Source organism: Balaenoptera ricei, chromosome 16 (genome assembly GCF_028023285.1).
Source record: "Balaenoptera ricei isolate mBalRic1 chromosome 16, mBalRic1.hap2, whole genome shotgun sequence".
Classification (NCBI taxonomy): Eukaryota; Metazoa; Chordata; class Mammalia; order Artiodactyla; family Balaenopteridae; genus Balaenoptera; species Balaenoptera ricei.
Window position 1 is genome coordinate 7,429,131 of NC_082654.1, and position 8,696 is coordinate 7,437,826.

General features: G+C 42.6%; 1 protein-coding gene across 3 annotated transcripts in view; it reads right to left on the reverse strand.

Annotated features, from left to right (window-relative positions):
- Window positions 1-7,436, reverse strand: part of ZRANB1 (zinc finger RANBP2-type containing 1) — a 69,209-nt gene extending 61,773 nt beyond the window's left edge. For all 3 annotated transcript variants that reach the window (XM_059900542.1, XM_059900543.1, XM_059900541.1), the window contains exon 1: window positions 7,040-7,436. The gene's annotated coding sequence lies outside the window, so the exon portion shown is untranslated. The remainder of the gene's footprint in view (window positions 1-7,039) is intronic.
- Between the last annotated feature and the right edge of the window lie 1,260 nt (window positions 7,437-8,696).

Below are 8,696 nucleotides of genomic sequence, written 5' to 3' on the forward strand. Positions count from 1 at the left end.
AGAAAGATTTTCCCTCACCAGACTGATGTCATTCTCCACCACATTACCCTACTTTCATTATATTACCTGCAGAGCACTTATCACTACCTGGGTTTGGTTTGGGTTTTTTGTTCTTTGTTTTTATTTTTGTTTTTCCTTGTTTGCTCTCTCTCTATACTAGAATGTAAATACAAGTAAAAGAGACAGTCTTGTTTGTAGGGTTATCTCAACATCCAGTACAATTACTTTCTAAAATGCTTAACAGTGAACAAGTAGTTACTAAATGTTTTAACTTGGTAGTCTTTGTAACAGTATTTTATGTAATCTACTTTTTTGAAAATCCTAAACAACCTCAGATCACACAGCAGGTGCCCAACAATTATTAACTTAATTTGAATGAATTTCTATATAAACAAGGCCTTCGGATTTTAAGCTTAATACAACAAATATCCTCAAACATATCCCCCTACACACACACACACACACACACACACGGAGACAGAGAACCCTTCCCTCTTCCCACCTGTAAAGGTGATCCACACTGAAGAGGATCACTTCTTTCTATTCCCCAGCTCCTTGACAATACTAGCTCAAGGGGAAAAGGAAGATCAGGGACTGCAGAAGGAATGAGGCATTCATATCCAGGTGCTATGAGAGCCATTCCAACCTCATCCACATGCTTCAGCCATACTGTACCCTCTGCTGGTCCTTATATGTGGCATGTAATTTTCATGTCTCCATGCCTTCACTTATGATTGCTTCTGCACACGATGTTCTCTCACTCCCACCTCCCATTCTTACCTGGTTCTATATATACCTAGAAACCTGTTACTCCTTCTTCAAAGACTAGCTCAAATGTTCCCACTTCTGTAAAACCCTTCTTGACCCAATCCTAATCTTGTGCTAAATTAATTTAGTCACTTCTTTACCACTTCATAGTACTTTGTTTAGTGGAATAAGGTTTGTTTCTAATGACCAACTGTGAAAAATTCACGTTTATGTCTCTATAAACAGTGTTTGCTATACAACAGTTGCTCACTAATCATTTAGACAATAGAAAGCAATTCAATATTCTCCTGGTATCAAAGGATAGTATTCCAAAGATTAGTCTAAAGTTCTACAAATTCCTGTCGTTCCCCTCCTTAAACACAAACTTTAACTTCATTAAATACCAAAAAATTACCCACCCCAACCAGAAAAGGATTTAAAAGTGGTTTGTTAAAAATTACAGAAATGATAGGCCTCACGGTGAGGCAAAAAAAAAAAAAAAAAAAATTGCAGAAATGATGTGTTGCCTTCAAAATTCCAATCACAAGCGTACTGCTGCAACTTAATGATCAACACTCAGTAGAAATCCTTTTCTCCATCTGCAAAGTAAGGATAATTTCTTCATACATCCAGGGAATGCTGTCTTGCAATAATCAATTTATAGCTGAGAATAATTACGTTACTAAAGCTAACTAAATTTCAGCAAATGATGCTGGGACAACTAGACAGCCCTCTGCAAAAGAATAAATTTGGATCCCTATCTCATACTATATATAAAACTTAACTCAAAATTATCAAAGACCTAAATGTAAGAGCTAGGAACTGTAAAATTCTTAGGAGAAATGCAAATCTTCTTGACCTTGGATTACACAATGGCTTCTTAGAGATGACACCAAAAGCAAAAGTGACAGAAGAAAACAAATAAATTGGACATCAAAATTAAAATCGTTTGCGTTTCAAAGGACACCATCAAGAAAGTAAAGAGATAAACTACAGAATAGGAGAAAGTATTCGCAAATTATTTGCAAGTCATCTGACTTGTATCCAGAATATATAAAAAACTCTCACAACTCAACAATAAAAAGACAAATAACCCAATTGAAAAATGGGCAAAGGATTGGAGTAGACACTCTCTAAAGATACACAAACGACCAATAAGCACATGAAAAGATACTCAATACCACCAGCCATTAGGGAAATGCAAATAACAACTAGGAGATTCCACTTCACTAAGACAGCTATAGTAAAAAAAAGACAGACAATAACAAGTGTTGATGAGGATGTAGAAAAATGGAACTCTCATACATTGCTGGTATAAATGCAAAAATGGTACAACCACTTCAGAAAACAGTCACAAAGTTCCTCAAAGGTTAAACACGGAGTTACCATATGACCCGGCAATTCCACTCCTAGGTATCAATATACACCCAAAAAAAATGAAAACTTATGTCCACACACAAGTTTGTACACAAATGTTCATAGCAGCATATTTCATAAAAGCCAAAAAGTGGAAACTACTTAAATGCCCATCAATCAATGAATAGATAAATATAAACAAAATGTGGTATGTACCCATACATGGAATATTAGTTATTCAGCCATAAAAAGGAATGAAGTACTGATACATGCTGCAAGATGGATAAACCTTGAAAACGATAAGTGAACAAAGCCAGACACCAAAGGTCATATACAGAAAGTTCCAAAAAGCAAAACTTGAATTTACACGCACTGACAACTATTTATACAGCATTTATATTATATTAGGTATTATAAGTAATCTAGATATGATTTAAAGTATACAGGAGGTTGTGCGTAGGTTATACGCAAATACTTTGCCATTTTATGTAAGGGAATTGAGTATCCCTGGATTTGGGGATCCAAGAGGGATCCTGGAACCCATCCCCCACAGATACCAAAGGATGACTATATTGTATGATTCCATTTATATGAAATGTACAGAACAGGTAAATCCATAAAGACAGAAGTAGATTACTGGTTGCCAGGAAGTGGGGCAAAGAGGGAATGACTGCTAATGAGTACAAGGTCTCTTTTGGGGGTGATGAACATGTTCTGAATAGTGATGGTTACATAACTTTGTAAATACACTAAAAACCAATGAATTCCACACTTTAAAAGGGTGAATTTTTTGTTTTATGAAATAAACCTCAATTAAGCTGTTATTGTTAAAAATTAAAAAAAGACAGATATATGCAACTGGTTTCCAACAATGCCTCATCCACTCGAATATTTTTTATTTATGTAAATTCAATCCACATAAAAATCTGACTTGCCAAACAGTACAAAATAAAAAGCCAAAAGTGTGTTGTGCTGGCTGAGAGGGGGTAGGGCAATTTTCCCTCAATAAATAAATTATAAAAATAAAGGAAATTAGTTTTTTCACTACTAAAAAGTTCAATTCACTAGGCACCTGAAAAATTAATTTTATGTTCCTGACCAACCTCCAATTTAAAATTCAAACTAATGACTCTTCTCAAAAATTTAATCTTAACCAAAATACCACCCTCCCAGAGAGCAAAGAATGCTTACTGATCCAGATTTCTCAAGTGGTGAAATTACTGATGTAATTCTGTGAAAGTCCCTTCTACAAATGCAAGTAGCCTAAGTAAAGATGCTTAGTATTTCTGGAAAATTAACAGATTAATTTTAGCTTCAATTATGCTAAAAAGGTTTCTGAAGCTTAAAAAAAAAGTTTTTATGTAAACTAGTTTCTAAAAACCAGTCAATTTCAGGGGAAAAAAAAATATTTTGATGAACTGGAGGAAGAACACAAGTTTCCACAAAGATGCAGTGGATAAATCAAGATGAGTTACTGCTAGGAGACTATGTATCCGTAAAACATCAGGCCTCCCACTCACACATACAACACAACAGGAACATACACACCTGTTCTCCAACTTCATCAGCAACCACCCATGTGCTACATAATTACACGTAATTATCCTTGGGATACAAAAATACTACGGATGGGCTTGTTTGTGTTTCTTCCAACATTGTTGACAGGTAGCAGTGAATCACACATTCTCCTGAGTCTCATCTGCCTCATGATCAATGACACATGCTGCCAACATGTGAGGTTAAGGATGCAAACTGAGACTGCAGATTACTGTCTCCTGCCCATGATGCTAAATGTTACCTATGTATAAATATGGAATGACAACACTTAGTGTCACTGGTGCCAAACTCAAACCAAAGTAACCGCCCCAAACTCAAATCTGAAGTAAACTACAGACCTGTAGTACTTATACCATTATCAAAATGTTGAGCATCCTCTACAGAAAGAGAACCATGCTGATAATAGATATAAACATACTGGCCGAAAAAAACTTTTTAGAGACAGCCATGGTTTCAAATATTTTGTCTCGTTAAATCATCAAAGCCCGGGCTTCCCTGGCGGCGCAGTGGTTAAGAATCCGCCTGCCAATGCAGGGGACACGGGTTTGAGCCCGGGTCCGGGAAGATCCCACATGCCACGGAGCAACTAAGCCCGTGCGCCACAACTACTGAGCCTGCGCTCTAGAGCCCGCGAGCCACAACTACTAAGCCCGCGTGCTACAACTACTGAAGCCCGCGCGCCTAGAGCCCATGCTCCACAACAAGAGAAGCCACTGCAATGAGAAGCCGGCACACTGCAACAAAGAGTAGCCCCCGCTCGCCACAACTAGAAAGCCTGGGCGCAGCAACGAAGACCCAACGCAGCCAAAAATAAATAAATAAAATAAATTTTTTAAAAAACCCATCAAAGTCCAACTTTGAAATCAGCAACTCCAATACTTACAAGAGTACAAACTTCATATTCTAGAACACCTCTATAACCAAAATACTTTGTCAATGTATTCACATTTTCAGTGCTTAATATATGGTCTCCACAGATACAGGGTTTAGGGTTCATACCCACTCCTCAAAGGTCTTAAAAATTTAATTGGGAAGCCGAATAAAAACATAAAAAGATAAACTGAAATCCAGGCTAGCATATGCTAAGAAAAAAAAAAAAGAAAAGAAAACAGTCCCACACAGGAAAGGTATGAATAGATCCCTTGGGGTTGAACTAGTCAAAAAGGCTTCTCAAGAGACAGGTCTGGGACTCAACTGGGCCTAGAGTAAAGGGAGTATCCGTGAATACAAGCAGAAAAGAGTTTCAAACAGAAAGAAAGGCACAAAGAAAGGCCAAGAGGAGCGACTTCACAGGAACAACAAACAAGTTAGTCTGGCTGGACCTAAAGATTCACAAAGGGAAGAAATGAGTTAAGACTGAAGAATGGATCAGGGCCAGATTACAGAGAAACCTGAAAACCACACCAAGGAGCTTAAACCTTACTTTGCATGTAACAAGGAGCGTTCCGGAACTTTTTATGTTGTGATGTGAGAAGGTGAGTGTTAAAATGTGCAAGATATTATTTACCCAAGGCATTAGCAGAGCACAAATATTCCAGGTGAAACACATCACTGGGAGAAAACGTATTCAAAGCCCAGGTGCAAAGGCTTATTATTGGGGAAGGTGGGAGGGAAGTGAGCAGCAATGCTCAAATAATAACACTGAACCAAGTTAAATAAAAAGCTACAGTGGTCTACTTTTGCAGCTCCCGTTTATTTAAAGCCTCCATCTACTATAAAAGCGATATAAGTATAAAGCACATTGAAGAGCTCTCACTGTATCAGTTACACACAGGAGGCAATTTACCTCAAATATCCTACATCTGGATCATGAGTTCCAAAACTACGCTAATCCTCAGACTTTAAATACAATATGCCAAACCCTTATCAGCATACAGAGCTGGATCAAGGCCATAAACTACCATGAATGAGTTCATCATACTAACCTAAGCACATTTCAAGAGTAAATAAATGGGTGTCTCAATTTTCTGAAGCATTAACAAAAAGTGTTGAAACATCAACAGAAATAAAAATCCCTCATGACATTCAAATAATATCCTCCCCAAAGATTAAAATGTGCCATTACTGTCCTCTCAGTCCCCCTGACAGCCTATAAAAACAATGTTATGAAACTTTAGTATAAGAAGGTGACTGCATATCATAAGACCCAAAAATCAAGGGGGAAACAGGACTCTAGATTTCTTTACAATTGCCTCATTTAATTAATATTAATAACCAGGAGGAGAGATCCAGCTTAATTTTTCACAAACCTAGTTTAATGACTTTCCTAAGGCCCCTGGCACAAGCCAAGATCAATATTCCTTATGGTTTCCCCTGGCTTATGGTTTGAATACTGAGTCATCCACGTTTGATCAAAACATGGGTACCCTTGAGGTCGCACAAGTGATAAAGAAATCAACTAAAAAAAGAGACTTCAGATAGAAAAAACACTCATAACGTTTCCAAGGGTAAAGATTTCTCTTCAACTGTACATTAAATTTATTGACAACAACATAACAGATCATACGGTAAGCAAACAGACCAAAATACTGGATAGAGGGGACGGCGTTTAACCTGATAGCCTACGGAGTTATGGAATCAATTGACTGAAGTACCAAATTCTCAGCCACAGTTTCAAAACACCAGTGTTATCTCAAAGATAATGGGCCGGTTCAAACTTCCAGGCTGAACCTAAACTGCTGGTCCCTTGTGCTTAACGCAAGTATTCATTACAGTCCTTTTGTCTGTGAAACGACCCACACCAAACCACAGCGGAGAAAATAATAGAGAGTTGCACGGAACCATCGTTATCGCGAGCGAGAGAGCTAGACGATCTTGCCACGAGTTCCAGCTCCTCCTCCCCAGCCCACCCCCGTCGCCCCCCATCTTTACTTTCTTAGAAAAGGCAACAAGGGAAGGCCACCGCGGGAGGCGAAGAGGAAGCGGCCAAGGGACCGAAGTTTGGGGACCAGCACCAACTTGTGGCGATGGACCCAAGTATTTAGGGCCTACCGCAGAGCGCGAGCGAAACCCCACTCCCCAGCCCGGAGGTGGCAGAAAAAGAAGTCGGGGGAAAGGGGAGTCATCTGGCGGAAGAGAGGTGGCAGAGCAGGCGGCGCGTCCAGCCGCGGCTGATCCGTGGTCGGTAAACAAGCCGAGCGGACCCACCCTCCCACAGCCCCGGGCCTGTCCCCGCATCGGGAAAGCCCAAGATGGAAGCGCGGCGGGGCCAGACCTTGCCGCCTCCCTTCTCCTCGCCTGCGACGCCTCCCCGGGGGTCGCTGGCGGACGGCCCGGGAGACCCAGCGGCCTGGGCGCCATCAGGGAGCGAGGGGCCCGGGCAGGCCGCGGCGGAGCCGCGAGGGGCCCGCAGCGGGGCGCCCTCCCGGGGCCCAGTTACCTGGCGGCGGCGGTGGCTCTTCCTCCAGCTCCTGCTCCTCCTCCCAGTCCGACGCTCGGCGCCCGGCGGCCGCGGCGGCGGCGGCGACTCCCCGAGCAGCCCGCGGCGACGAGCCGAGCCCGGCCCCTCTCCGCGTCCCTCCGCACCGCCGCCCGCCCCGCTGCTGCCGCCTCCGCCCTCTCCCCCCAGTCAGGACATGGTCACCGCGGGCCCGCGCGCGACTCCCGCTGCCGGAGGCGGGGGCAGAGGGGCGGAGAGCAGGCACGGAGGCGGGGGGACGCAGGGGGGAGGGGGGAGAGAGGAGAGGGGGGCGGCCTCGGGCGCAGCGGGCTCCTAATGGCGGCGGTGAGGGGCCCCGGAGCCAAAAAAAAACCCCACGGCAAGCAGCACAACGTCAAGGCCGGACCCCGCCGCTCTTCGCCCTGTCATTGGCCCCGAGGCCGCCAGCGGCGCAGCCAATGGTCGGCCGCCTCTTTCCGGGCGCAGGAGGCGGGCCGCGGAAAGGGGACGTCACGCCGGCGCCGGGCCCCGATTGTGAGGCGGCGGCGCGCGCCGGCCCCCGGGTCCCGCCTCTTGTGCGGCGGCCGGTTGGCTGGGGCTGCGGGACTTCGGCGACGTGCGGGGCACGCCGGGAGGCGACGGCGCGGCGTGTGCGGGGCACGGGGACGCAGCCGGGGCGGCTCGGAGGGCGTTCTTGCTGCTGCACAGCTGCTAGTGCCCGATATCTGCTGCTCTTACAGCGGACTTCTAAGTCAACCCCCAAGTCTCACCAAGTGAACTACTTAGTGACAGATTCTGCATCACTTTTTCTTATACAGCTTCAAACTCTTGATAAGACACCAGGGAAGATAAATGTCTAGGTTAGATAATTTCATTTTCATATATCTTTTTTTTACAATGTCTGTTTATTCCTGTCTTCGAGGCAGCTATCCATTTATATTTGTGAATGTGTAAATTCATAATGTATGTATTACCTAAGTACATGCATATATTCATGATGAAAAGCCATAGAGTTGTATGCCGATTATATCTCAAAATTAATTTTTAAAAAAAGCCATGGATACTTCGCTTTTCGCTCTCTTTTACTACTTCCTAGCTCTAGTATTGGGTAAACCTAATTTTCTAATGGTTTGCTTTTACTGTAAATTGTAACTGTAAGGGAGAGATTAAATTATAGCCATGGGGAAAAAAAAAAAACTGCCGGGAGAATTACATGAGCCAAAGTTCTAAAGAGAATATGTTATATGGTGATGTTTCATATATTTCTTTTTTTAATATAAATATAGCCAAATAGTCTAAGTCATTTACCCAATTACTAAAACCCCATGAGTATGTCATATTTTTCCGGCTGGAGAGCTTTGCTTTTCTCAATGAGACTTTGCCTTGCATTTTTCATACTTCAAATTTTATTTCAAGAATTCGAATGAGCGTAAAAACACAGAGAGTCTTTAAAAGTTGTAAACCTTTTAGCACTGTCAAAAAGCACTGAGGCGTCTGAAGTTTCGGACGCTTCAGCTTCAACAGAAAGAATGTATTATTCAGAGTTTAACTGGATTTTTAAAACTCGGATGGTGACTTCATTTAGTAAAACTATGCCTGGTATTCTCATAGCTTCACTATGGCCACTGAAGAGAAATACCTTATATAGCTTCCTCTC